Source organism: Triticum dicoccoides, chromosome 6B, assembly GCF_002162155.2.
Source record: "Triticum dicoccoides isolate Atlit2015 ecotype Zavitan chromosome 6B, WEW_v2.0, whole genome shotgun sequence".
NCBI classification, from domain to species: Eukaryota; Viridiplantae; Streptophyta; class Magnoliopsida; order Poales; family Poaceae; genus Triticum; species Triticum dicoccoides.
This window is the reverse complement of record NC_041391.1, coordinates 141348570-141370697: the sequence shown is the minus strand read 5'-3', so window position 1 is coordinate 141370697 and position 22128 is coordinate 141348570.

The following is a 22128-nucleotide window of genomic DNA, read 5'->3' as shown; positions in this document are numbered from 1 at the left end:
TCAAACAAAGATCTTGGTCGTTGCTATGTTTCGTTTCATGTTGATCAGTAGTGGAGCCCAGTTGGGACGATTGGGGATCTAGCAGTTGGGTTATCTTCTTTTCTTTTGGCTTCGTCCGTAGTCGGACTATGTGTGTGTGCTCTGAATGATGTATGAATTATATGTTCATTGTGTGAAGTGGCGATTGTAAGCCAACTCTTTATCCCATTCTTGTTCTTTACATGGGATCGTGTGAAGATGACCCTTCTTGCGACAAAACCACCATGCGGTTATGCCTCTAAGTCGTGCTTCGACACGTGGGAGATATAGCCGCATCGTGGGTGTTACAAAGGCCCCCTACTCCATGCGGATCGGGGTGCCACAGGGCTTGGTATCAGAGCAGCCAGCCTGGCATAGATTATCCTAGTATTATATCATTGCTACCATCAACCCATAATGACCCTAAGGGATTTGACCCATCCCTGGCATCCGGCATGGCCACTATTAATCAACAGGCGGCGCAGTCGGGACCGACACGTCCTCACCTCGCTGTCCCCGCTTAGTTATCCGTGAAACGTGCAGCAATCTGATACGTCTCCAACGTATCTATAATTTTTGATTGTTCCATGCTATTATATTACCCCTATTGGATGTTTATGGGCTTTATTTTACACATTTATATCATTTTTGGGACTAACCTACTAACCGGAGGCCCAGCCCATATTGCTGTTTTTTTGCCTATTTCAGTATTTCGAAGAAAAGGAATATCAAACAGAGTCCAAACGGAATAAAACCTTCGGGAGCGTGATTTTTGGAACGAACGTGATCCAGAGGACTTGGAGTGCAAGTCAAGAAGCAGCCGAGGCTCCCACGAGATAGAAGGCCGCGCCCCCTTGTAGGGTGCGCCCCTTGTCTCGTGGGCCCCTCGGGCGGCCACCGACGTACTTCTTCCTCCTATATATACCTACGTACCCCCAAAACATCCAGGAGCACCACGAAACACAATTTCTACCGCCATAACCTTCTGTATCTGCGAGATCCCATCTTGGAGCCTTCGCCGGCACTCTGCCGGAGGGGGAATCAACCACGGAGGGATTCTACATCAACATCCTTGCCCCTCCGATGAGTTCTGAGTAGTTTACCACAGACCTACGGGTCCATAGTTATTAGCTAGATGGCTTCTTCTCTCTTTTTGGATCTCAATACAATGTTCTCCCCCTCTCTTGTGGAGATCTATTTGATGTAAACTCTTTTTGCAGTGTGTTTGTCGAGATTCGATGAATTGTGGGTTTATGATCAAGTTTGTCTATGAATAATATTTGAATCTTCTCTGAATTCTTTTATGTGTGATTGAGTTATCTTTGCAAGTCTCTTCGAATTATCAGTTTGGTTTGGCCTACTAGATTGATCTTTCTTGCCATGGGAGAAGTGCTTAGCTTTGGGTTCAATCTTGCGGTGTCCTTACCCAGTGACAGAAAGGGTTGCAAGGCACGTATTGTATTGTTGCCATCAAGGATAACAAGATGTGGTTTGTATCATATTAATTGAGTTTATCCCTCTACATCATGTCATCTTGCTTAATGCGTTACTCTGTTCTTATGAACTTAATACTCTAGATGCAGGCAGGAGTCGGTCAATGTGTGGAGTACTAGTAGTAGATGCAGGCAGGAGTCGGTCTACTTGTTATGGACATGATGCCTATATACATGATCATGTCTAGATAATCTCATAACTATGCGCTTTTCTATCAATTGCTCGACAGTAATTTGTTCACCCACCGTAATACTTATGCTATCTTGAGAGAAGCCTCTAGTGAAACCTATGGCCCCCGGGTCTATCCCTTATAATATTTGCTTTCAATCTACTTTTATTTGCATCTTTACTTTTTGCATCTATATTATAAAATACCAAAAATATATGTCACAGCCCTAGCTTAGCCTTTGTTTGTCATTGCATGATCATCATGTCATCATGTCTAAATTTCATTTAACTATGAAATGGGGATTCTCAAACCCTAGCACCAAAAGAATTCGGCTAGGGTCAAAATAAAATCTTTTTCATTGAACTCAAAATGCCCTTTAAAAATGTTCAACATTTCTGGTTTGAGGTGGAAGCATCTACCAAAGATGGTTTACATTTTTGCAGGACATATTTGGGCTTTGAATTAATTCAAACATATTTGAATTGGAGCTATTTAAATGCTATATATATTTTAGGTTCTCTAAAAATGTTGGAAATTGTTATGGGTCACTGGAATAATTCAGACAGCACCCCTAATTATTTCCAGGATTTTATAAAATGGTTTAGTATTTTACTAAATCAAAACAAAACAGAATAAATAGAAAACAGAAACAATTTAAATTAGAAAACAGAGAGAGAGAGTTACCTGGGTCGGCATACCTGTTCTGGCACTGTAGCGGCCCAGCCCACCAAGGGCAGAGCCGTCTTCTTCCTCCTGCCAGCAGGCAGAGGGGAAGCGTGGCACAAGCGCGTGCGTTCCCGGCCACCTCCTGCTTGCCGACGATCCCCTGGACGCATGGAAGACTTTCCCGTGTCGTCCCGATCCCGCTGACCCCCTCGCTCACTCTCCCTCTTCCCTGACTCTCTCTCCCGCGCAGCCCGAGCGTAGCCGTCGCCGCCATCTGCTGCCACCGCAGCCACCGCCTCCCTCACGATCTCTCCCCGTGCCCTAGAGCTCCGCTACGACCTCCGCTTTGTCTTCACCGAGCCACGCTTTGCCGGAAGCTCTGCTCCGCCCTCATGTCGTCATCTTCGTCCTCGGATCGCCGGAGATCCCCGTCGTCGATGCGCCACCCCCAGAGCTTCCTCGACCTCGCCGTCACCTCTTCTGCCCCCGTCGTGAGCTTCTCTCTCTATCCCCCCTGCTACCTCACTTCCGCGCGTCCTCTAGCCACATCTTCTGTCAAGGCCGAAACCCACCGCCGCACGAGCTCGTCACCGGTGATGCTCCGGTGACCATTTGGTCCCGGGCATGCGCCCATCGTACTCACCGCACCACGTAGACGCTGTAGGTGCTAATCGCAAATCGCCACGGCCATCGCAACCGCGTCCCCGCACGCCCCCGAGCTCCGGCCGCCGCAAAGCTCGTCGCCGGTGCCTCTGTAGGCCACCCCAGCTCCAGCCGCCTCCACCACTAGATGCGCCACTCCGCCAGCTCCCCGTAGACGCTCCCCGCGCGCCAAACCGGACCCCATAGCGAAATCCCGATGCCCTCTGCCGTGTTTTGGTCGTCGCCGGCAGAACTCCGACGATGCCGACATGGCGCTGTCATTAGCCACTAATGACGCCCTAACAAACCCCCCTAGCTCACTGACACCTGGGCCCCACGCCCTAACTAATGTAGGTTTAATTTCTGTATAGATTAGTTTAATAAGGCGGGACCCACCGGTCAGAGTTGACTATGCTGACATGTTCGTTGACCCGACCCCACCTGTCAGTGTAACCAAACAACACCGTTTCGCTGACCACTGGACCCCACTGGTCAGGTTTGACCTGCAGCAGCGCCCGTTGACCTGCTGACGTCACAGTGAGGTAGTGCTGACGCCATAACTCATTTTCTGGATTAATTTTAATTCAGGAAATTCTAGAAAATATCCAAAAATTCATATAAATTCAACCGTAACTCAGAATGAAATAATTTATATATGAAATTTTTTCAAAAAAATCCAATCTATCCATCTGTACCATTTTCATGCATGTTAGAACAACTTATAGCTGCTGTTTAGCACAAATCATATAAATGGCATTTAAATATCCACATATGGAGTTTGAATTTGAATCTTGGATTCAAACCAACTTCATTTAATCTGGTTGCTAGTTGCATTAGCTCAAACCACAGCATACTGCCATGTCATGATCATGCATCATATTGTTGCATTGCATTGATTGTGTTCTTCCTTGTTTGCTGGTATTTGTCCCCTCTCGATAGACGTGTACCGACGATGTGATCGATGACACCGATGAAGAGCTATACTATCTTCAGAAGTGCCAAGCAAGCAAAAACCCCTTGTTCATTCCGATACAATCCTACTCTCTCGCTCCTGCTCTCTTTTACTGCATTAGGACAACAATGATTCATTTGTTACTTGCTGCGGTAGCTGAACCCCTTTATCCTCTGCATGACCGGTCATTGCCACAGTAAATAGATGAAACCCACTAGCATGAGTAGGAGTTGTTTGAGCCCTGTTGTGCCTACTCATTCATGCTTGTTTGTCATGCCTGCTACTGCTTAGAGTTGAGTCAGGTCTGATTCACCGGGGATGAATTGGAGGTGTGTGAACATGTCCTACGGTGTGTGAGCTAAGTGTGTGAACACGATTTGGTAAAGGTAGCGGTGAGAGGCCATGTAGGAGTACATGGTGGGTTGTCTCATTGAAACCGTCCTCAGGAACTGAGTTCTGTGTTTGTGATCCATGAACAGTTACTACCACACATTGGGCTCTGGGCACTCCAAGCTCTCTCGACTTATTAATCAACTTGATCTCTGTCCAGGAGTTGCAACTAGTTTCTGGTGTTTGTAGGTAGTGTTAGTAGTCTACCAAGTGGCACCTAGTACAGGTGGGCTTGGGACATACTAGGCACAGTGGCCCGGTGTACCAAGTGGCACCCGGATGGTGGGCTTGGGAACCCTGCACACATCGTTTGGGGCCGTGAGCGACCCCCGGCCGGATCTCCTTGCGGATGGAACCCGAATAGGCGTTAAACCTGGACGAGAGACTTGTGTGGTTAGTCAGGTCGTGGCCGACACCCTCGCTGGGCTTCCGCTTGAAGGTTGCCGAGTACATGTCGTGTAAACGGCGATAAGTGGTGAGAGCGTGTGTGACGAAGTACACCCCTGCAGGGTTAACATTATCTATTCGAATAGCCATGTCCGCGTTAAAGGACTTCTGGGTTGCCTATACAGTTCATAGACAAGTGAAAGTGGATACTCTAAAATACGCAACATAAGCGTGAGTGCTATGGATGGCGCTCTCGTGGGGAGACGGGAGCGGATCCATAGTGGTGTATTGATATGGTGAATCTGTGGACTCGCGTGCGCCACCTCAAAAGAGTTACTTGCAGTCGTAGTTTAGGATAGCCACTGAGTCAAAGCTGGCTTGTTGCAGTTAAACTCCACCACCCCCTTTGTGGATAATGATGCATATGTAGATAGTTCTGATGTAAGTCTTGCTGGGTACATTTGTACTCACGTTTGCCTATTTTATGTTTTTGCAGAGTGACTTCAGTCGCATTAGTAGTTCCGCTTGGACTTCGACATTTAGCTTGTTACCTCAACTACATTCTTGTGCCCTCGGCAGGATCTGGTAGATAGTCAGGCTTTTCAGCCTTTTTCATTTATAGTTGTCTATACTCAGACAAGTTAAGCTTCCGCTTGTGCTTTGACTTGTATGCTCTGAATGTTGGGTCATGAGACCCATGTTTGTAATATCTCGCTCCTCAGAGCCTATTGAATAAATACTTGAGTTGTAGAGTCATGTTGTGATGCCATGTTGTATTTGCACATATCGACCATATTGTGTGTATGTTATTGAAATGCTTGGTATGTGTGGGATCTGACTATCTAGTTGTTTATCCTTAGTAGCCTCTCTTACCGGGAAATGTCTCCTAGTGTTTCCACTGAGCCATGGTAGCTTGCTACTGCTCCGGAATAGTTAGGCTGGCCGGCATGTGTCCTTCTTCGTTCCTGTGTTTGTTCCCTCGGGGAAATGTCATGCCATGAATACCGGAGTCCTGTTAGCCCTCTATAGCCCGGTTCACCGGAGTCCTGCTAGCCCAGTGCTACAGCCTGGATTCACTCGCTGATGACCGACATGTTCGATGCTGGGTCATGGATGCCTGTCCTTGTAAGTTTGTGCCACTTTGGGTTTACAACTAGCCATGTCAGCCGGGGCTCCTTATCATATGGATGCTAGCGACACTATCATATACGTGTGCCAAAAGACACAAACGGTCCGGGGCAAAGGTAAGGTGACACTCGTGGGAATACCGTGCGTGAGGCCGCAAAGTGATATGAGGTGTTACATGCTAGATCGATGTGGCATTGAGTCGGGGTCCTGACAGCTTTGGTATCAGAGCTTGACTGCCTGTAGGACTACCAAGCCAAACTGGTCGAAGTTGAGTCTAGAAATTCTTTAGTTATATAAGGGAATTGATTGTGGATGGAATGTAAGGCTCTTTTTACTCCTTATCCCTTATGCCTTCTGATCCAAGTCATCTTATCTTTCCTACGGGGTTAAGGAACTAGGCTTTCTCTTCTTTCTATCAGGATCACGTGTTACTAATCCGGAGACCTATAGGATTGATGGTTTCAAGCCTTAGTTCAGTTGCTACTACTTCTGTGTATTCATAGCTGGCCTCAGATTCTTGATATTGTGATGATTGAGTGGTTATGCCACCATTTTTGTAGCATGTCTCAAATCTTTTTGAGCATTTGCAGCCGTTATGCTGTCCGAGTCGTCCTAGGTTTCTAAACAATCTGATGCATTTGCAAAATTCTTTCCCTCTGGTTTCGATGCTCCTTTAGGCCAGGTTAATCACACTAACTGCTGACTTGAGGTACTCTATTGCCTTGACGTATATGTTGGAGCTATTATTATGACCCTAGACGTTTTATAGGATCATCTAGTGATCTAGCCATGATCTGTGTTTCTAGTGTGATGACTCTGGCCACCATCATTCTCGAAAGCATCCCGTGATGCAACTTAGTTAGTAGGCTGTCGGTGTACTAAAGTAGGGGTACCTTAGTATCCCGAACTTGTGCACGGGCAGTCGCAGCACCCCGCGGCAAGGCTTGCCGGGTGACCGCCAAGATCCTCCATAGTTCCTATTGGTGCCATTCAAGAACAAAGTGTTTTAACTGAGAAGACAAGGCCCCGGCAAGAGGAGCTTGCCGGGAAGGACAAGGCCCCGGCAAGAGGAGCTTGCCGGGAAGGCCAACCAGGGCTTTTCAAGGAGCTTGCCGCGACGCACCGCGCGTCCCGGCAAGACCCGGTGAGCGACAAGCTTCCCGGCGCGACAAGACAACGACCGCGGCAAGGCGCTCGCTGCGGAGAAGCCACCACTCTGTGCCCATGCTCCAGCACATCCGTCGACGTGTCGCCACAAGATCGTTCCAGGCGCACGTGGCGGGCGGCTGTGCAGCCAAGCGGTGCGAGGTGGCAAGCGAAGATGACGAGATGGCCATGATGGCGGACGGTGGCGCCCCTAACAGTCGCTTTTCTGCACTGTTTGGGCGACCGGACGGGCATTAAATGCTTTTGTCCCCTGCCGTCAGAGTTAGGTAGGGTGCGCTGTAGAAGCAGTTGTATCAACCACAACTTTTACACTTTTACCCCTGCATGCATTGCTACCTGTTGGTGACCCCTTTGGCCTATAAAAGGAGGCCCATGCGCAAGGTAGGGGGGCTCGACTCATTCGAAACTACAGAACGCTCACGCTCTAGAGCAAGAACACAATACAAATCACAAGCAGCAGTAGGAGTGTTATCTCTCTGGAGAGCTCCGAAGCTGGTAAATCCCTCGCGTGCTTCGCCTCGATCCGCTCTTCGTGCGCCCTCCGCTCCCTGCCGGACCGAAAAGGGGCCCTGCCCCATAGGTGTTCGTTTCCCACGACATCTTTGGCGCGCCAGGTAGGGGGCGTCGAGGTTGTGCGAACCTGATCCGGTGTTCGCGCGCGCTACATCATCATCTTCATCGACATGCCACCGAAGAAGAAGGCTTCGGAGGTGGCTGGTCCGTCTGCGTCGATTCCACTGCCACCGGAGCAAACGGACGGTGGAGTAGACGCCGGCGGAGGAACGGGCGCCGGCGAGGGAGCTCACGATGCTGCCAGGTCCAAGGACAAGGCTGCACAAACCTCGGCATCCGTACACGCACCGCGCCCATCTCAGGAGGCGCGGGACCGACAACGTCATGGTACGCGCGGTACCATACATTCATTGGGTCGAGGCCAAGCTGGTGGATCGCGGGATGCTCAAGATCAGCATGCACGTCAACATGCTGGCACGAGCGCGGCACGGTCGCCTGGATGAGATGCTGCTCCTTCTAACATTGTTAGAAGTGCGAGCATATCTCATTCCTCACGTCGTTCGCCGCCACCACCCAAGACTCCAGAAGAAGCGTTGGCCCGAGCCCAACTGCTTCTAGATTACCCTCCAGCGCCAGACAAGATCGACGATTGGAGGGCCACCATTCAGAGCCTCATTGGCTTCGCCAACGGCGACACTCCCCGGCAACCGAGCACATCGAAGCCGCGGCAAGACGCCCAGGCGCGAGCCGGTGACGACAAGACCGGTGGGGGTGCAACCACTGTGCACTCCCCACCCCAAAGGCCAAGATCGCCGACTCGCCGGGTCAACCTCGACACTGACTCCACAGCGTCATCAGATCCGCGAGCTCGTCGTGATCAGCGCCAAGTTCTTCAAGAACGACAACAAGAAGATGCTCGCACCCGCATCGAGCGTCGGAGAGAAGCGCGGCGTCAGTCAGACCAGCGCGCTGGGCCCGCTGTTGACATGCATGCGCCAGGGGAACCAGGCGACTTGCCGTACACGGTAGGTTGTCCTGCGTTTACTCGTGAGCTGCCGCAAGTCCAGTGGCCCAGCACAAAGAACTTCAAGCCAGATGTACCCGAGAAGTACGACGGCAGGCTACATCCGTCGGAGTTCCTCAACATCTACACCATTGCGGTGCAGGCTGCTGGGGGGCGCGACGACAAGATCCTTGCCAATTACTTCCCGCTGGTACTCAAGCCCAACGTCAGATCCTGGCTCATGCACTTGCCGGACAACTCCATCTCCTCATGGGCAGATCTGTGCCATCAGTTTGTCGGCGCCTTTACAGGCGGCCACAAACCCCATGGCCAGGAGAGCGATCTTCATCTGCTCGCCCAGAAGGAAGGAGAACCCCTGCGCAAGTACATTCAAAGGTTCAGCCAAGTGCAGCGCAACATCCCAGACGTCCACCCTGCCGCGGTTATCAGCGTGTTCCATCAGAACGTGCGTAATCGCAGGATGAGGGAGGAGATGGCGATGTGCAAGATCAGAGATGTCAGCGAGCTATATGCTCTGGCCGACAAGTGTGCACGTGCTGAGGAAGGGAGGAAACTCCCCGGAGAGAACGCAGGAGCAGAAGGGTCTGACAGTGAGGAACGAACAACAGGAAGAGGAAAGCTAAAGATGTGCTAGTTGTCGAGCAGTCCGGCAACGGAGGTGGCGCCGAGAAGACCAAAGCTGGTAACTCCGGCGAGGCTGTGGTGGCCGCCGACAAGCAGGACAGCTCCGGCAAGCAGTACTGCAAGATCCACCGCACCAAGGGCCATGATCTCCAGACCTGCAAGAAGGTTGAGCAGCTTGTCGAACTGCAGAAAGCTGAGTACGAGCGACGCGACAAGGAGAAGGCCCAGGAAGGTACTGGTGGATCCGGCAAGAAGCGTCCCGGCCGGGGAGGGCGCCGCGGCAAGGCCAAGCAGCGGCAAGGAGACAGACCTCCCCGCGGCCGCGACAAGGACGAAGATGAAGACAAAGATGAGGATATGGATGATGATGAGGCCGACGAGCAGGAGTTTCAGAAAGCCACAGAGGTTTTGTGCGTTGACGGCGGTGCTTCTCTGCATACTTCGCACCGCCAGCTCAAACAGTGGGTGCGGGAAGTTAATGCAGCAGAACCATTAGTTGAGTCACGCAAACCTCTGAAGTGGTCCAGCACGGCTATCATCTTTGATGTTGAGGATCACCCTGATCGCATAACCGCGGTCGGGTGCTTGCCGATGTTGGTTTCACCAACTATCCGCAACCTCAAGGTCACAAAGATGCTGGTTGATGGCGGGGCAGGCTTGAATCTGATCTCCTCCGCGGTACTCAAGAAGCTCCAGATCCCCGACAGCAAGCTCGAAGAGACCGGCACATTCCAAGGAATTAATCCGGAAAGGAGCAAGCCGAAGGGGGAAATCACGTTGCCAGTGACATTTGGCAGCGAGCTAAACTTCAGAACAGAGAAAGTCACTTTTGACGTTGCTGATTTCCCATTGCCCTACAATGGGATACTCGGTCGTCCAGCGCTTGCCAATTTCATGGCAGCCTCTCACTATGCCTACAACGTGCTCAAGATGCCCGGTCCGATAAGTGTCATTTCTGTCCCTTGCGACAAGAAGGACGCCCTTATCTGTACCGACAAGATTTACCGGGAGGCAGCAGCCGCAGCAGAACGCAAGCCACTTGCCGCTGAAGCTCCCGGGGGGAAGAAGAAGACCAAGTACGGCAAGAGCTCTGATGCCCACTCCGGCAAGCGCACCTCTTCGGAGTGCTGCGCTACCGTCGAGGATGCACCATCGAGCTCCACCGGCAAGTGTAAGAAGGCAAAGGCAGCTTCACCAGAGACCAAAAAAGTGGCCGCCAAGGAGGACGACACTGGTGGTACCTTCACCATCAGTGCCACGCTTGACCCTAAATAGGAAAGCGCACTCGTTGCTTTCCTGCGGGCGAATGTCGACATGTTTGCATGGCAACCGTCTGACATCCCCGGTGTTCCCAGGAAAGTAATTGAGCACCACCTTGCCGTCTGTCCTCACGCGCGGCCCGTCAAGCAGAGAGTCAGGAAACAAGCAATAGAGCGACAAGAATTCATTGCAGAAGAGATCAAGAAGTTGGAAGCAGCAGGGCTTGTCAGAGGAGTGCTCCATCCTACGTGGCTGGCCAATCCTGTAGTCGTGCGCAAAGCAAACGGGAAATGGAGGCTTTGTATTGACTTCACTGATGTTAATAAAGCTTGTCCCAAAGACCCATTTCCCTTGCCGCGCATTGACCAGATTGTTGACTGCACGGCCGGATGTGATCTGCTATCATTTCTTGATGCATATTCAGGATATCATCAAATCTTCATGGCAGAAGAGTATGAGGAGAAGACCGCATTCATCACCCCGTGTGGCACGTACTATTTCATACGGATGCCTTTCGGACTAAAGAATGCAGGTTCAACATTTGCAAGAGTAGTCAGTCATGCTTTTGAGCCACAGTTGCACAGAAATGTAGAAGCTTACATGGATGACATAGTGGTCAAGAGCAAGGACAAAGCAACCCTGATCCAAGATTTGGATGAGACCTTTGCAAATCTGCGCAAGATTAATCTCAAGTTGAACCCCGAGAAGTGTGTGTTTGGAGTCCCCTCCGGCAAGCTTCTCGGGTTCTTCGTATCTCAGCGAGGGATTGAAGCCAATCCCGACAAGATCAAGGCCATTGAGCAGATCGAAGCACCGAAGCGCGTCAAGGATGTACGTAGGCTTGCCGGCTGCGTGGCTGCTCTCAGCAGGTTCATCTCTAAGTCTGCTGAGCGCGCCCTGCCATTTTTCAAAATATTGAAAAAGGCAGGTCCAATGAAATGGACTCCGGAAGCGGAGGCTGCGCTGCAGGACTTGAAGAGGTACCTGTCCTCCACTCCGATACTTGTCGCACCTAAGCCGCAAGAGAAGTTGCTGCTATATCTAGCGGCAACCAATCAAGTGGTTAGTGCTGCGTTAGTAGCAGAAAGGGAGGCGGATGGTGAGCCAGCGACCATGGCAAGCGCGTCCAGCGACAAGCAGGGGGCTTCCCCGACAAGCTCTGGTCCCTACGAGGACGGATCTGCGCAGACACAGGAAGAGAAACAGAAAAAGATGGTGCAGCGCCTAGTTTATTTTGTCAGTTCCCTTCTGCAGGGCTAGGTCAAGGTACTCTGGTGTGCAGAAGTTGCTTTTCGGCCTTCTCATGGCCTCGAGGAAGCTGCGCCATTACTTCCAAGCACATGAGATCACAGTTGTCACTCGCTTTCCGTTGAAGAGGATATTGCAGAACCCAGAAGCAACAGGCAGGATTGTCGAGTGGGCACTAGAACTGTCAAGCTTTGGCCTCAAGTTTGAGAGTACTTCAACTATCCAGAGCCGAGCATTGGTAGAATTCATAGCAGAGTGGACGCCAACACCTGATGAAGAAACTCCAGAGACGAGCATCCCCGTCAAGGAAGCAAGCAAAGAATGGATCATGTACTTTGATGGTGCCTTCTCGCTGCAAGGCGCCAGTGCGGGCGTGTTAATTGTCGCACCCACCGGAGAGCACCTCAAGTACGTGGTCCAGATGCACTTTCCCAAGGAGCAAGCAACAAAGAATACTGCAGAGTATGAAGGTTTGCTTGCCGGACTTAGGATCGCGGCAGACCTTGGGATCAAGAAGCTCATTGTCAGGGGTGACTTGCAACTTGTCGTCCGCCAAGTGAACAAAGATTATCAGAGTCCGTTGATGGAAGCTTACATCGATGAAGTGAGAAAGTTGGAGGAGCATTTTGACGGCCTGCAGATGGAGCATGTTCCGAGAGCCCAGAACGACGTTGCCGATGGCCTGTTAAAATGCGCTGCATTAAAGTTACCTGTGGAACCAGGGATCTTTGTGCTCAAGCTGACTCAACCATCTGTAACACCATCAACTGGACAGAGCAAGAAAAGGAAGTTGATTTCCGGTGACTATTTTCCGGCAGAGCTCCCCGAAGCCGCCGCCAAGAAGGACCCCAAGGTCAACACCAAGAGTGCTGAGGAACAGCCTGCTCCGACAAGCCCTAGGGTTTGTTCTGTTGAAGCAGACGCTCCCGACAAGTTTTGCTCGGGCAAGCTTGTCGGGGAACCTCAAGCTCCGACTGAACCACAGGTTCTTGCCGTGGAAGCAGATGTTCCCGTAGCAGCATTTGTGCCTTTAGTCCTTGTTGTCGAGCCGCAAGCTCCAGCATGGGCACAACAGATTGTCCATTTCCTTCAAACAGGAGAACTTCCCGAAGAGCAAGAAGAAGCGGAGAGAGTAGCCCAGCAATCAAGTATGTACCAGTTTGTCGACCACATACTGTACAGAAGAAGATTCAACAGGGTGAAATTGAAGTGCATTCCCCGGGAAGATGGACAGGAGCTGTTGGCAGAGATACATGGAGGCATATGTGGTCACCACATTGGCGCGAGAGCACTTGCCGGCAAGGCATTCCGGCAAGGTTTCTTTTGGCCAACAGCCCTCCAAGATGCAACTGCACAAGTAACCAAGTGTGAAACGTGCCAGTTCCATTCCAAGCAGATACACCAGCCAGCTCAAGCTCTCCAGACGATCCCTTTATCCTGGCCATTTTCGGTCTGGGGGCTCGACATTCTCGGCCCTTTTCCCCGAGCTGTCGGGGGCTTTGAGTACTTGTACGTTGCGATCGACAAGTTCACAAAGTGGCCGGAAGTAGAAGCAGTGAGGAAGGTGACAGCACAATCAGCAGTCAAGTTCTTCAGGTCGATTATTTGCCGTTTCGGAGTCCCTAACAGGATCATCACCGACAACGGCACGCAGTACACGAGCCGCACCTTCATGCAGTATGTCCAAGACCTTGGCGCCAAGGTCTGCTTCGCTTCTGTTGCCCATCCGAGAAGCAACGGTCAAGCGGAGAGGGCAAACACTGAAGTGCTGCGCGGGCTCAAGACCAGGACTTTCGACAGGCTGCACAAGTGCGGAAAGAACTGGATCGAGGAGCTGCCGGTGGTTCTTTGGTCGATCAGGACGACGCCAAATCGAGCCACTGGCCAGACGCCTTTCGCTCTAGTTTATGGAGCAGAGGCAGTTCTCCCCACAGAACTCGTGTACGGGTCGCCTCGAGTGCTCGCTTATGATGAGCTTGAGCAAGAGCAGCTGCGGCAAGATGACGCGCTGCTCCTTGAGGAAGATCGTCTTCATGCTGCTATACGAGCTGCTCGCTACCAGCAAGCTTTGCGCTGCTACCATAGCCGCAAAGTTAATGCCAGAAGTCTCGAGGAGGGCGACCTTGTTCTTCGGCGTGTTCAATCTGCCAAGAATTCCAATAAGTTGACGCCAAAGTGGGAAGGCCCTTATCGGGTGAAGCGAGTCACTAGGCCTGGCTCGGTCCGCCTAGAGACCGAAGATGGCTCTCCGGTGAGCAACTCCTGGAACATTGAGCATCTTCGTAAGTTTTACCCGTAAGGCGCGGTTGCCGGAACCCGTTCCGGCAACCACCTTTTGTACAAGCCTTGCCGCTGTTGCATGTAACCCTTTGTACAAAGCCAGGTGCAGACCCCGTGCATAAATAAAGATCATGTGCTCCCCACATCTTGTCAAATTTCATGTTCATTTTTTGCATGTATTATCTGACACTTTGTGCAGCACTTGCCCCCGGTAAGCAATAACGAGCCTTAAGGCTCCATACCTTTATTTCCTCTTCTTTCTTTTTTCTCAAAGAAACGGAAAGGTTCCCTCGCGCACAAGTTTGCCGGGGGGGAGGAGAAGATAATAGTATGGACCAGGCGTCGTTCAAGAAAGTATCGCCTTGCCGGGACGCAAACAACAGAAAAGCTAAGTCGCCAAAGTTTGAGCATAATCAGTTTTTAAATTTTTTAAGTTATCTTCCTTGAAACGACCCTGCTTTGTATGCAAAACCTGTGCGCGGAGGAACCAACTCGTAGCTAGCTGCGCCCTTACTTTGTTTCGAGTCCGCTTAACAACTTAAGTGTGCTGCAACTAGTTGCGACAAGGTTTCTTGCCGGAAGTAGCACCGCCAGCAGGTTGCTGATGTTCCACACTCAGCGCTCGCGGCAAGGGTGCCTATGCCGGCAAGTTCCCTAAAAGCGTTGGGTAAAAGCATGCAAAGGAAGGAATCAAGTAAAGGGAATAACATAGCAAATACTGCCCAAGATAAAGTTATATTACAAAAATAACTTGCCGCACTCTAATAAATTGTTCTCGTAACATGTCTAGCAGCGGCAAGGAAAAGAACAAACAGGCGGCCTAGTCTACGCGATCGCTGTCGACCCTCTTGACTTTGTTCACCTTGTCCACAATGGGTGCGACAAGGGCCTTGAGCTCTTCAAGATCAGCACCTGCCGGCAGTTTCTTGAGGACGTTGGTGAGGTTGAGGCCTGGGTTGCGGAAGAGCACCTTCACCAACACCTTCTCCAGGACTCTGGCACAGATCGTGCGTGACTCGTCGGCCAGCTGCTTCCGGATCCTTTCCCGGAGCTGCTGGAGCGCCGTCACCACGCCCTTGAAGAACAGAGTGAGCTTAGCGCTGGGCTGGAGGTTCTCGTCGGAGGAGTACCCGAAGCCCTCCAGTTCCAGTTGCGCCAGCTCCTCGTCAATGACTGCAGCAATGTTTCGAGGCCCTCTGTCCAGAGCTCCACCATAGCCCTGAAGGTGTTTTGAGTCTCGGCGACCCTCGTCAGCAGCTCCTCGTTGGCCTTGATATCCCCCTTCAAGTCCTCCTCTACTTTCTTGGCGCCGTCCAGCGTCTCAGTCAGCATGGCCAGCTTCAGCTCCAGATCAGCATTTGAGTCTTTGGCAGCACTCAGTTCTTTGCCCTTCTCGGCAAGTTGGCCCTGCAGCTCACCATGAGCGAGGGAGTCCTTCTCGCGCTCGCGTCGGAGCGCGGCAAGCTCTTCATCTTTCCTCTTTGTATCAGCCTCCAGCTGCGTCACCTTCACCTCCAGCTCCTTCTTGGCGGTCTCGGCAGCTGCAGTGGCGTCCTTCGCTTCCTTGAGGGCCCCACCGAGTGATTGCTCGCGCGCAGCAAGCTCCTCCTCGTAGCTGTCCAGATTGACTTTCCACTACGTCAGCTCACCTTCCCGTGTGGACAGCTCCTCGGCGGCAAGCCGCTGTTGCTCCTCGACTTCGGCCTTCTCAAGGATGAACGCCTTCCGCACTTCGACGAGCTGTGCCCGCTCCTCTGCAATGGCCCGGAGAGCTTCCTGGTTTCGTTCCTGGAGTTCCTCTGCGCGCTTCTCAATGTCTTCTCCCGCCTGCGTGACAAGCACTTCCCGGGACTCCACCTTGGCTTGTCGGGCGCGGTAGAGCGACACCAGCTTCCGGAGCAGTTGCTCCTCCTCGGACTCGCCGCTGCTGCTGCTTGGCGCGTCAACCAGCGTTAGCCCGGCGGAGGCGAGCACTTCCCCGTCAAATGTCTCTCCTTCAACTGGGGCCCTGGATCTCGACGCCCAGGGAAGCTTGATGAAGACACCTTCACCGGCCTTCAAGTAGGCGCCCGGCTGGGGCTCTTCGGAGCCTGGCGCTGCACCAGCGGCGGAGGGGTCGGCGGTCGGTGTAGCGCCTTGCGCTCCTGCGCCCTCAGGGTCGTCAGTGCAATCGCCGGACCCCTCGCCAGCTCCTGCGCCAGCAGCCTTGGCGGCCTCTTTGCCTGCGGGATCATCAGCTCTGGCCTCTTCCTCGGTAGCGGCAGCATCATCAGTGTTGCCGCACGCATTCTCCTCGCCAGTGGCCTCGGTCTCCATCGGATCCGTGGAAGGAGGATCTGAAGACAGGAAGAGGACGAAAAAGTCAAGCAAATATCCAAAAAGAAGATTAGAAGAAGAAGAACCCAAGGGAAGTTTTCTGACAAGAAGGATTACCTGTGCTGGGCTCTGTAGTCATGGGCTCCACCACCGGAGGTTCGCTGGTCCCGCCCCTTGCCGGAGAACTACCCATTGCCGGGGATCTCTCCCTTGCCGGAGAGCGCTCCCTTTCCGGGGAACCTTCCCTTGGCGGCGTAGTTGAAGCAGATAGCGCCTCAGGGGCGGCTTCCGGTTGCTCCTGGTGGGCCTGTTCTGCTCCTACACAAGCAAATCAACAGACAAGATATCAGCCAAGAAGAAAACACCCATGCACACCCAACAGCGGGAAGTAAGACTATGTACTTACGCTGGGGGCTGTGCCGGGGGCTGCTTCGAGAAGTGATCGCTGGGTCCGACAAGGTGGTCTCGGACGCGCCCTCTGTCGACACAACGGGGTCGTCCACGACGACAACCACGGGGACCTTGGCCCTCTTTGCCGCTCTCTGGGCCAGAGTCCTGAAAAGGAACAAGGTTCAGAAGGAAGCGGATTAGATACAAGACAGGAAATATCAAGAATTGAAGAAATACAAACACAATAGAGAAACTTACTCCTCTTCTTCCTCCTCGTCGGAGCTGAGCGTGGAGAGGTCGAAGTCCGGTACTCTTTCAGCACGACGAGGCGGTGGAGTAGGCACCCTTGACCTCTTGGCGGGAGCTGCGGCAGGATCAAAAGCGGTGGCCGGAGAGGACCCCGCTCCAGTCGCCGGCGCGGCATGAGATGCTCCCGCGGCGACAGTACTTGTCGCAGTGGAGCGTGTCGCGCGGCGCCGCGGCTGTTGACCCGGTTGCCATCCTGCTGCGTCCCCGGCCCTGCGGAGGCGCCTTCTCGGCTGCGCTGGGGGCTGCGCTGCGGGCTTTGCTTGCGGCAAGCTACTCGGGGATGGCGGGCCACTCACACCCTCGGCGGGCTCGCTCGACTCGGCATCTTGCGCGGCAAGTTCTTCCTCGGCATCCATCCGCTGGCGCTCGGCAAGGCTTGCCGCCTCTGCTGCGTCAGCCTCCTCCACTATGAACCCAAACTCGCCCGCGGCGGCGGCTGCCGCCGCCTCCTCCGCCCTAGTGGCGATGCGCTGCATCTCCTGTTCGGTGGTGTCGCGGGTGAGGCTTCTCTTCTCGTCGGCATGGACCTCCACCTCCACCAGACTATCGAAGAACTGCTGCACGACATCGTCGGCAGGTTCTTGCCAAGTTGGAATGATCCCGTGCGAGTCGCACAACGGCATCATTGCGCAGATGCGGTCGCGCGAGGAGTTATTGCATAAGGGGACAACGCTTGCCGGCAGCCTGAACCACTCGGGATGATCGGGGTCGTGCTTGAACAGCTCCCTGAGCATCCCATCCAACTCCAAGACAGTAAAATTAAAGTTGAGGCCCGGGCGCAGCCTCATGATGTCCCCCGGGCCCCCAAACAGCCAGGTGGGCCTCCCTTTCTCCTGTAGAGGGGCAATGCGGCGACGAAGAAAGTCCGCGCCAACAGCACCTACGGTCAGCCCGGCAAGCCTGAGTCGCAAGATCCGGGTGGTGGCGATCTTCAGCCTAGCGTCATCCGGCGCCAGGGCGCTCCAATCGTTGTCGCGCACCACTGGGGTTTGGCGCAGGGCAGTGAACAGCTGCGGGTTCTCATCAACAATCCAACACCATTCAGCCCTCCACTCATCCCATTTGCTGCGAAGTTCCCCCTCCAAGTAGACCTCCTTCTTGCCGGCTCTCGAGATCCAGGCGACCCCGCCAGCTAAGGGCTCTCCTCTCTCGACCCGGGGCATGAAGTAGTGATGGAAGAGGGCTACGTTGGGGTGGACTCCGACAAAGTTTTCGCAGAGATGTGCGAAAACTGCCATGGTCAGGACAGCATTGGGGGTGAAATCGAGGAGATAAAACCCGTAGGTGTTCATGATGTCACAGAAAAATTCAGAAAAGGGCGGGCAGAGCCCGCAATGGAAGAACAGTGCGAAGAAGGGGTATCCTTTTGGAGCCCGTTTCAAAGTGGAAGCGGCGGCAGAAAGTACCTGCGGGCGCGGGTGCGCTCGCGTCTCCGTCGCCCAAAAGAGATAGAACCACTCCCTCAGCTCCTTCGCGGGGAGCTCACGGGGGAAAGTTGCCCGCTCCTTCCGCAGCGCCTCAAGCCATTGCGCCTCGCAAAACTTCGCGGCTTTCCCCTTTCCGGCCTTCGGAGCCATGGCAGAGACGGTGGAGGAGATCGAGAGCGTTGGTGGCGACGGCGGTGGTGGGAGGCGGGGCGCTGCTCTCTTTCGGCTTTGGAAGCGGAGGGGAGCGGCGGAGATTTCTGAGGATGGAACCGCAAGTGGTGAAGGTGGGGGAACGACCCCTGTTTCCCCTGCTTATAAAGAGGAGGGGGCGAACGTTACGCTTCCTCCGAATAAAGAATTACCCACGATCTCTCATACGACGCCGCATTCGACGCGTGCCGTTACGGGAGGGCGCGGTGGATACGGAGTCAGATACGGCGTGGATCCAGGCCGCGTGTGCCCGTGCCCTGTTTTGGGCCTGGCCCAACAGCGCTCGGCACCGTGTATGGCCCAGGCCCGGGGGCTCCTGTCGGTGTACTAAAGTAGGGGTACCTTAGTATCCCGAACTTCTGCACGGGCAGTCGCAGCACCCCGCGGCAAGGCTTGCCGAGTGACCGCCAAGATCCTCCATAGTTCCTATTGGTGCCATTCAAGAACAAAGTGTTTTAACTGAGAAGACAAGACCCCGGCAAGAGGAGCTTGCCGGGAAGGACAAGGCCCCGGCAAGAGGAGCTTGCCGGGAAGGCCAACCAGGGCTTTTCAAGGAGCTTGCCGTGACGCACCGCGCGTCCCGGCAAGACCCGGAGAGCAACAAGCTTCCGGGCGCGACAAGACAACGACCGCGGCAAGGCGCTCGCCGCGGCGAAGCCACCACTCTGTGCCCACGCTCCAGCACATCCGTCGACGTGTCGCCATAAGATCGTTCCAGGCGCATGTGGCGGGCGGCTGTGCAGCCAAGCGGTGCGAGGTGGCGAGCAAAGATGACGAGATGGCCATCGTGGCGGACGGTGGCGCCCCTAACGGTCGCTTTTCTGCACTGTTTGGGCGACCGGACGGGCATTAAATGCTTTTGTCCCCTGCCGTCAGAGTTAGGTAGGGTGCGCTGTAGAAGCAGTTGTATCAACCACAACTTTTACACTTTTACCCCTGCATGCGTTGCCACCTGTCGGTGACCCCTTTAGCCTATAAAAGGAGGCCCATGCGCAACGTAGGGGGGGTTCGACTCATTCGAAACTACAGAACGCTCACGCTCTAGAGCAAGAACACAATACAAATCACAAGCAGCAGTAGGAGTGTTATCTCTCCTGAGAGCTCCGAAGCTGGGTAAATTCCTCGCGTGCTTCGCCTCGATCCGCTCTTCGTGCGCCCTCCGCTCCCTGCCGGACCGAAAAGGGGCCCTGCCCCATAGGTGTTCGTTTCCCACGACATAGGCATTTTACTCCTGGGTTTTTGAACCCGAGATTCACCCTACCTACCTCTTGTTGATAGTATTTGCTAGTTCCTTTAGGTTATTAGTAACCTTTGCGATAATCCTCGAGGTCCGTGGTATTTCCTTCTTCCAATACCATGAACCAATATGGCAGAAGTTCGGGAACCAAAAGATCACAACAAGAGTGCTCTCGATGAGTTCCCCTTCTATATTACTACTCTGCCAGTTCTAACTTTCTGCATGGGTTATCCGAAAGAAATATGTTGAACTCGTTCGACATGCTAATCCATGCATCCACAACTCAGAAAATCATATGTTCCTTTGAGTTGTCCCTCTTTAGTTGTCCTCTGACCTCGTCTATCAATTGATAGTAAGGACTAGTCTTGCATTCGTGTTCAACGATGCCTTTTACTTCTGTGGTCCGTCAAGCCATTCTATTCTGGAATGACTAGGAGACACAAACTCCAGTACCTCATCCATATCTAGGATTGGGTCAAAGAAGTTGTATTCCATAGATCAAATGCCAATCCAGCTTCTGGTCTGTTCTACCTTGAAGTATTACCTTCTTTATGTCAGGATTGTCATGAGAATTGCACCACCTCTTATGAATTCTTGACGCGGTGATACTTCTCGCCATCATTTTCATTTCTCAGTTCCCGTGTTGTTGCAACCGGAATGCCGACAGGTGAACTATGATGTGTGAAATCAATACTCCTAGCAACTCCGTTGTTTGGTAGTTAAATGGACAATGAATTTCATGCTTAGCGTGTTGCTTCTTGATTCATCACCCTAAGGTTGATCGTGCTACCTAGTCCTTATTTCCGGTGCACTCTTCGATCAATGAGTTAGGATAGTGTTAATCCTTGCTTATTCGATCATCTCGTCTTGCCCTGAAAAGCAAGATTGTTCTCAAGCTTAATAGCATATCGGTGGTTCGTGATTTTCCGATTATCTTCTCAGAAGTATCACCAGGTTGTCACCTGACCGCTATGTTGAGCTCGTGATCAAGTTGGTTTTCGAAACCACCCTTTCTCTAAGAAACCGTGTTGGATACCCTGAGCTAGTTGGTTAGGCTAAATAACAACTTGGAGAGTTGGAAGATAAAAGCTTGTCCGACTTAGTTCATTTTAAGGGATATCTTGTGTGTGTGTGTGTGTGTTGAAAATAGACAATATCTTCCTTGATTGAACCACGTGATCAATTATTGGATCTATTGTCTTGCCAAAACTTTGATTTGAGTATGGGTTATCCTCAAATCAAATCAGAACCAACGATGTTCGAAATGTTGTCTTACTCATGGTTGATTCCTTGGGCATACACCATTATATCCTTTGGTCTGACCAATGCTATCACCTTGTTCACATAATTATGGAATTCCATTTACATGGAAATCTCGATGACTTGTTGTTGAGCCCATCAGCAACATTTTGTCTCCTCTATGATTCGTGTTGAACATCCAGCTAGTGTTGGAAACTTCTATAAGCATTATCTTCATGCTCTGTTCATGAAGCATGTGTTGGATGAAAGAAGTGACTTCCTCTGATTCACGTGCATTTGGTGCAAGTTGCCGCCGTGAGTTCGAGAAAGATTGTTTTTGTTTTCTCTAGTACCATCCGAAGTCAGTTATGCATGTGCGAATGTATTCTATGGTTTGGTAGATTAATTGCGTCCACTCCATATGTATTCCCTAGCACACCAAGCCACTGACTGATTTGTTCCAGGAGAAGGAGTTCCTTTTAAGAGCTAACCCGGGCTTAATCAAGGACCTCGATGATGGTTCCCCACCTGAACTCGGTAGCGTTTAACTATAAGACTACTATGTGGTCATGCTTGTCTGGGACAACGTGTTCACATGTTTGTAGCAGAACCATGTTTTGGAGCTTACTACCATAGTCCATTACCCGAGAATCTTGCAACGTCATCTCATCGATTTGTATTGCAAACTTTCATTTTTCTTCCTAGACTTGATGAGTCTGGAATATTCTGACACCAACCAGATCTGAATCTCAGGCAGATATGATGGTTGGAACGTTTCCCAAGAACTATAATGTTGGTCTCTTTGTAAACTGGTAAGGTGGATGTCGTGGCCAACACACCCAGCCGGAAGAACTATTATTGTAGTATCTTGATTGAGGAAGTTGGCCACCTCCCCATAAGGATCTCGTAGGATTTACTCCAGTAGTTGTTCCTTATGGATTTTTGAGCTCCCGAAGTCCGACCGTGCTAAATGTCTCTCGGTCGTTCATCCAGATTTTGTTTCCTTGGCCTCGCTAAGGTGAAATCTGAGAAGGTGTT